Source organism: Procambarus clarkii, chromosome 36, assembly GCF_040958095.1.
Source record: "Procambarus clarkii isolate CNS0578487 chromosome 36, FALCON_Pclarkii_2.0, whole genome shotgun sequence".
Taxonomy (NCBI): Eukaryota; Metazoa; Arthropoda; class Malacostraca; order Decapoda; family Cambaridae; genus Procambarus; species Procambarus clarkii.
This window is the reverse complement of record NC_091185.1, coordinates 8,057,117-8,064,479: the sequence shown is the minus strand read 5'-3', so window position 1 is coordinate 8,064,479 and position 7,363 is coordinate 8,057,117. Positions and strand designations below refer to the sequence as shown.

Sequence of the window (7,363 nt, the reverse complement as noted above, 5' to 3'; positions counted from 1 at the left end):
TGGCAGCCAGCAGAAAGGGGGAGGAGGGTGGGCGCTTCGTGAATCTTGGACCTGGTCGGGAGAGGGAGTGAGAGCGGGACCTGACTTCCCGCGCCTTTTATGCCACCCAGGCTGGCCGCACCACGCCTGCGGGACGCGATGCGCAATTGTCTCTTCCTTCCCCCGTCAGAAACTCCACCGCCTTTCGTCAAAAGGCAGTGGGCCATTTTCTGATCAGGGGAAGGAAGACACCAAGCCTTGGGGGCGTAATTTTATTGACATGATAAATAATTCTGCAGAAGTAAAACAGGCTTTTAAATAGGACTTAACAAATGTATAACATAGCCGTGGCTAACGCAAAGTACACGAAACATCTTAAATTGTACACCCGTAGTAAAACGTAATCTTATAGCCTAGTAACAAACTCTGCAGAAACCTAATGTCCTAATGTCTAGAATTAGCAGTGAGGCGAATGTAACAAATCTAATACTAAGTATAACGGGACACCAAAGTGAACAACATAACATAAGGGAAACCCTAGCTGGAGAATAATCAGGCGGCAGAAAACATAGTGACTGGGGAAGCCTGATAAGTATTTGGAGAAGAAAATAACCCCAGGCCAGAGGCCGAGCCGCCAAGGAAGGAATTACCTGACAAGGTAGGGCTTACTAGTAGAATGTCTGTAAAGTCAAAGTAGTAGCTGCGGACAGCGGAACACTTGGGGACGGGCGCTGCACCCCCACCCAGCAGGCCAGCAGGCCGGACCCCCCCCCGAAGGGCGAGTGCCCGCTGGCCGCGAGGGAAACCTCAGGGAGGCAGAGCAACTACGCTACAAAACTAGGAAGGAAGGAGGACAAACTGGAGGAGCTCGCACATCGCCTCGACTTATGCCCCCTGGCCTTGGCCCGTGGGCGACGGTCGGTGAAGGTGGGGGGCAGGGGCGGCTGTAGCAGCCGCGGCAGGGTCTGCCTCGGTGGTTCCCATGCCCTGAAGGCTTGTGACATGAGAGGGCCCCCGAGCCTGCGCGATGGGCGCCTGCAGCGTCGTCCAATCGTCGGCCGAAAAAGGTGGAGGCTGCGACGCTGTGCCACCCGCCGCTTTGCCGGCAGTGGCCTCTGGGAAGTGTGGTCGCCGTGCACATCAGAGCCGCCCGAGGAGGCCCCCGAGGGGGGGAGGCGAAGCGAAGGCCGGCTGCGTCCTCACCCCACTGCGCTGTTGTCCTCACGCGACGTCGCCCGAGCCCTCTTCCGTGTTGCAGTTGCTGCGTGATCCGGCTTCTCGCCACTGCGGAAAATGAAAAAGTAAGCATCGACAGGTCTAACGGGGGAAAACAGGCAGGGAGGCCCAGCTGCCGCACCGGCAACCGTCACATACACAAGTAGACAAAAGCAAGGTAAAGTTAAGTGTCCATAGTGATTGAGAATACCGGACATAGCCAATGCTATCGTAATAAAACCAATGTAATAAACTCTGAGCAGTTAAAATAGATTAAGAGAGTAATATTCATGTATAGATTGAACAGTAATATTCATGGTATAGTTTGGTTATAATAAGACCGTATTACTCATTGTATAGTTTGTTTATATTAAGACAGTATTAATCGTGGTATAGTATAGAAGAATTCAAACAATAATAATCTCAAAAGTAAAAACAAAATTATTTGAGTATCCCACTAGAAATGTACACTGCTTTAACACTGCAACAGTGTTATTAAGTAAATACCGGGCATAACTGGAGCTGGACTATGTAACAAATTAATCTTAGAAACTTAAATAATATAAATAACATAGCGAGGCCAAAACAGTAAGAAAGGCATGAGGCGTAAGCAGTGCTAGAAACAGAGAATAAATAGCGGAGTAAATACAAGACAAACTGAAACTGAACAAGTAAATAGCTTAAGACCGTATTATAATATACTTGTATTTACGCTGAACAAATAAAAGATATAATATACTTGTATTTAAGCTGAACAAATAAAAGAGTAAACAGTGATAATCATGGATAAATTGGGTAGATTAAAGCAGGACTATACAAGGTATAGGATGGTTAGGTTGAACAGTAATATATGCATGGTATAGTTTGGATAGATTAAAATTGTAAAGTTCATGGGATAGATTGGTTAATTAAACAGTACTTATTCATGGAATAGATGGTCTAGAGTAAACCAATAATAGTCTCAAAAGTGAAAACAAAATTATTTGCATATCCCACGGTAATGGACACTGCCTTAACGCTGCAACAGGAATAGTAAGTAAATACAAGGCATAACTGAAAGCTGAACAAAGTAATAAAATAATTTAGGGAACTTAAATAAATGATAACATGGCGTAGCTCACCCAAACCGACAGACCGCTCTACGGCATGCGCCTACCCTGGAGGAGTAGAACAGAACAGTGAGAACGGGAGGGGAATAATATATTCTAATAATAGAATAAGACCGTAATATAATGTACTTGCATATAAGCTGAACAAATAAAAGAAACAGTGGTAATCATGGGAAGATTTGGTAGCTTAAAGCGGGATTAATCAAGGGATAGGATGGTAGGTTAAGCAGTAATGTGCATGGTATGGTTTGGATAGCGTAAAACTGTAATGTTCAAGGGATGGAATGGTTATTAAAACAGTATTAATCAAGGGAGAATGGCTAGCCTAGCAATAATATTCTCAAAAGTGAAACAAAATTAGTTGAGTATCCCACAGCAATGGACACTGCATTAACGCTGCTAGAGGAATAGTAAGTAAATACAAGGCATAACTAAGCTGAACAATGCAATAATTAATTTAGAAACTTAAATAAAAGATACTAACATAACATAGCCCACCCAAGCGGACAGACCGCCCGACGGCATGCGCCTGCGCTGGAGGACAGGACAGGGAAACAGGAGGGAACGTGTACGTGCAGGAACAACAGGCGGCTACCGAGTGGACGAGACGTCAAGGTACAAACGGGCCGGTCTACCCCGACCAGGCCAAACGGCTGGGGCGAACATAACGTGGGACACCGGGGCCAGCAAACACCTGGGGACGAACAAACCGGGATACACCGGCCAGCCCAAACGACTGGGTACGAGCAAGCCGGGATACACCGGCCATCCCAGACGACTGGGTACGAACAGATCGGGCTACACCGGGCTACACCAACACCGGATGAGACTGAACATCCGTGTACGAACAAGCCGGGCTCCACCGGCCAGACAAAACGTCTGTGACGAGCAAGCAGGGCTGCGCCAGCCAGACAAACAGCTGAGACGAACAAGCTGGGCTACACCAGCCAGGCAAACGACTGGGACAAACAAGCTGAGCTACACCGACCGGACAAACAACTGGGACGAACACGCTGGGCTTCAACAGCCAGACAAACGACTGGGAAGAACAAGCTGGGTTACACCAGCCAGGCAAACAACTGGGACGAACAGACTGGCTTCAACAGCCAGACGAACGACTGGGACGAACAAGCAGGCTAAACCAGCCAGACAAACGTCTGGGACGAACGAACTGGGCTACACCCGCCAGACAAACGTCTGGGGCGAACGAGCTGGGCTACACCAGCCAGACAAACGTCTGGGACGAACGAGCTGGGCTACACGAGCCAGACAAACGTCTGGGCGAACGAGCTGGGCTACACCAGCCAGACAAACGTCTGGGCGAACGAGCTGGGCTACACCAGCCAGACAAACGTCTGGGGCGAACGAGCTGGGCTACACCAGCCAGACAAACGTCTGGGACGAACGAGCTGGGCTACACCAGCCAGACAAACGTCTGGGGCGAATCGAGCTGGGCTACACCAGCCAGACAAACGTCTGGGGCGAAACGAGCTGGGCTACACCAGCCAGACAAACGTCTGGGCAAACGAGCTGGGCTACACCAGCCAGACAAACGTCTGGGGCGAACAAGCTGGCCTACTCCGGCCAGACAACAACTGGGACGAACAAGCTGGGCTACACCAAGCGGCCAAACGTCTAAGGACGAACAGGCTGGGCTACACCAGCCAGAAAGACGTCTAGACGAACAAGCTGGGCTACACCAGCCAGACAAACGTCTAGGGACGAATACGCTGGGCAACACCAGCCAGACAAACTTCTAGGACAAACAGGCTGGGCTACACCAGCCAGACAAACTTCTAGGACAAACAGGCTGGGCTACACCAGCCAGACAAACGTCTAGGACGAACAGGCTGGGCTACACCAGCCAGACGAACGTCTAGGACGAACAGGCTGGGCTACACCAGCCAGACGAACGTCTAGGTCGAACAGGCTGGGCTACACCAGCCAGACAAACGTCTAGGACGAACAGGCTGGGCTACACCAGCCAGACAAACGTCTAGGACGAACAGGCTGGGTTACACCAGCCAGACAAACTACAGGGACAAACAGGCTGTGCTACACCAGCCAGACTAACGTCTAGGAACGAACAGGCTGATCTACCCCAGCCAAGCAAAACGCCTAGATACGGACAAAACGAGCAACACCGGACGGACAAACAACTGGGACGAACAAGCAGGGCATCACCGTCCAGACAAACATCAGAAGAACATGCCGGACGACACCGGCTGACGCAAGTCAGCCAATAACAAGAAAGTGTTGGGCCTACCCACCGGGGCACCGCCGCCACAAGGGCGTCTCCTGCCCGAGGGCGAAAAGGGAGAAGGACAGGAAGGAAGCGAACACAGCCCAAGGCAACCGCTCCTGGAGCTCCATGCCACGTGGGTGATGCCGTCCTTGGCATGGGCCCCTAGGGTCGGGCCCTAGGGACAAAGACAACTAAAAACCCGGCCAGGAGGCGTCGCCACCAGGGTGACGCCAGGACGCTCGCAGGGAACCTGGCCGGTCACGCACGTCCAAGTGCATCACGAACCCTGGCCCCTAGGGCCAAGCCAAGAGGGCGCAACAAACCAGGTTCCGGGGAAAACGCCTGGGACGGGGAAGGAAACGAAGGGCATCCTTGGGGCGAGTGCTTCACCGAGCTCAAAGCCACGTGGGCGCCGCCTACCGGGCGTGGGCCCCAGGGCTCAGAACCCCGGAAACCGCCGCGTGGCGTCGCCACAGAGGGCGATGCCAGACCGCAGAAGGAGCCTGGCCGCGCACGCACGGCCAGGCGCGGGCGAAACATGGCCCCTAGGGCAAGCCTAGGGGCACAGCAAACCGGGGAGGGCACACCTGGGACGAATGGTCCACCGAGCACGCAATAGGGCCGGGCCCCAGGGCACAGGACCACCGAAACCAGGCCACATGAAGTCGCCGCAGATAACCAGCGCACCAGTCCCGACCTGGAGGAACGCCAGCAACCCCAGGGAGGCAAGCAGGCGGAAGGCCCTAGGGAACTAGCTAAGCGGAACGAACGGGCCGCGAGGGACGGCGCAAACACACGCCAGCACTGGGGGTAGTCCTGACTAACTTGTACAGGAAACTCTCTTACCTTAGGGTTTGCTGGGTAGGGCAGGGGGCCCCTGCGGTACCGGCCTGGGATGTGGAAGGCCCCAAAGGATCGGAGAATATCAGTTGTGGGACCATAGTAGCGGAGAGGGAGTCCGATTGCTTGAGAAATCCCGTGTACACAGTAAACAAAACGTAGAAGTGGTAAGGGTACTGGCCCACGTGTCGATGAGGCGTGGTGCTGAGCGCTTCGTGAATCTTGGACCTGGTCGGGAGAGGGAGTGAGAGCGGGACCTGACTTCCCGCGCCTTTTATGCCACCCAGGCTGGCCGCACCACGCCTGCGGGACGCGATGCGCAATTGTCTCTTCCTTCCCCCGTCAGAAACTCCACCGCCTTTCGTCAAAAGGCAGTGGGCCATTTGTCCTGCACACCGCCCCGCATCCAGTGGGCAGCGGTGGATAGGTTACAATCACTGAGTTACTACCTACAGTTAGCAAACTGGGGATATTTGGCTAAAATTTCTGGTAGCAGATCATTTTGAATGAAATATTTACACATCGCTGGAATATTGGTTATAGAATTGTCTCTAAATTCACGTATCTTTTCGCACTCCATCACATAGTGACAGAGGGTGTGCGAATAATTTTGTTGACACAGTTTACACTTGGTCAGGTCAACATCAGCAGATAATGAGAATTCCCAGAGATACTTGTAACCGAGTCTAAGCCGAGCAGTGGTAACATCTAGAAGTCTGCTGATTTTATTGGATGACCCATAGATGTGTGGCTCCTCTTGCATGATAGTATGATGATAGATGGAATTACTGGTGTCAGTTTCACTTTGCCTCAGATCTACAAGATCTTGTTGAAGTTCTCGGTGTACTGCTGCTCTCAGATTGCTCATTGACAATCCAAGGTTACACTCAACGGCTCCTTTAAAGGCAGATTCTTTGGCTAACTTATCAGCTCTATCATGCATTCGGTGGCCAACATGAGATGGAGACCACATGAAATGGACTCTGTCACCATCCTTAATAATTTTGTTGTATTTGTGTCTAGCTTCGGACACGAGCATGTTACAGTTATGTCTTAAAGAGTTGAGAGCATTTAAGGATGATAAGGAGTCACTTACAATTAATGTATCAAGTTTGGAGACTTGTACACATTTCAGTGCAAGGATTAAGGCAAATAGTTCGGTCTGAAGGGTAGAGGCCCAATTGTTTATATGGAGCGAGTATAAGCCTACTCGCTACAACGGGTACGCCGGGCCTGGGACACAACCCTTGACAGGTACGCCGGGCCTGGGACACAACCCTTGACAGGTACGCCGGGCCTGGGACACAACCCTTGACAGGTACGCCGGGCCTGGGACACAACCCTTGACAGGTACGCCGGGCCTGGGACACAACCCTTGACAGGTATGCCGGGCCTGGGACACACAACCCTTGACAGGTACGCCGGGCCTGGGACACAACCCTTGACAGGTACGCCGGGCCTGGGACACAACCCTTGACAGGTATGCCGGGCCTGGGACACACAACCCTTGACAGGTACGCCGGGCCTGGGACACAACCCTTGACAGGTACGCCGGGCCTGGGACACACAACCCTTGACAGGTACGCCGGGCCTGGGACACAACCCTTGACAGGTACGCCGGGCCTGGGACACAACCCTTGACAGGTACGCCGGGCCTGGGACACAACCCTTGACAGGTACGCCGGGCCTGGGACACAACCCTTGACAGGTACGCCGGGCCTGGGACACAACCCTTGACAGGTACGCCGGGCCTGGGACACAACCCTTGACAGGTACGCCGGGCCTGGGACACAACCCTTGACAGGTACGCCGGGCCTGGGACACAACCCTTGACAGGTACGCCGGGCCTGGGACACAACCCTTGACAGGTACGCCGGGCCTGGGACACAACCCTTGACAGGTACGCCGGGCCTGGGACACAACCCTAGACAGGTACGCCGGGCCTGGGACACAACCCTTGACAGGTACGCCGGGC

At 52.9% G+C, this 7,363-nt stretch overlaps 1 long non-coding RNA gene across 1 annotated transcript; it reads right to left on the bottom strand.

Moving 5' to 3' along the window:
* Positions 1-853: 853 nt before the first annotated feature.
* LOC138371604 (uncharacterized) lies at positions 854-4,567 on the bottom strand. Its single transcript, XR_011230543.1, has 2 exons — positions 3,476-4,567; positions 854-3,396 (listed from the first exon to the last, which is right to left on the bottom strand). It is a non-coding gene; the product is annotated as an uncharacterized lncRNA (long non-coding RNA).
* Positions 4,568-7,363: the final 2,796 nt, after the last annotated feature.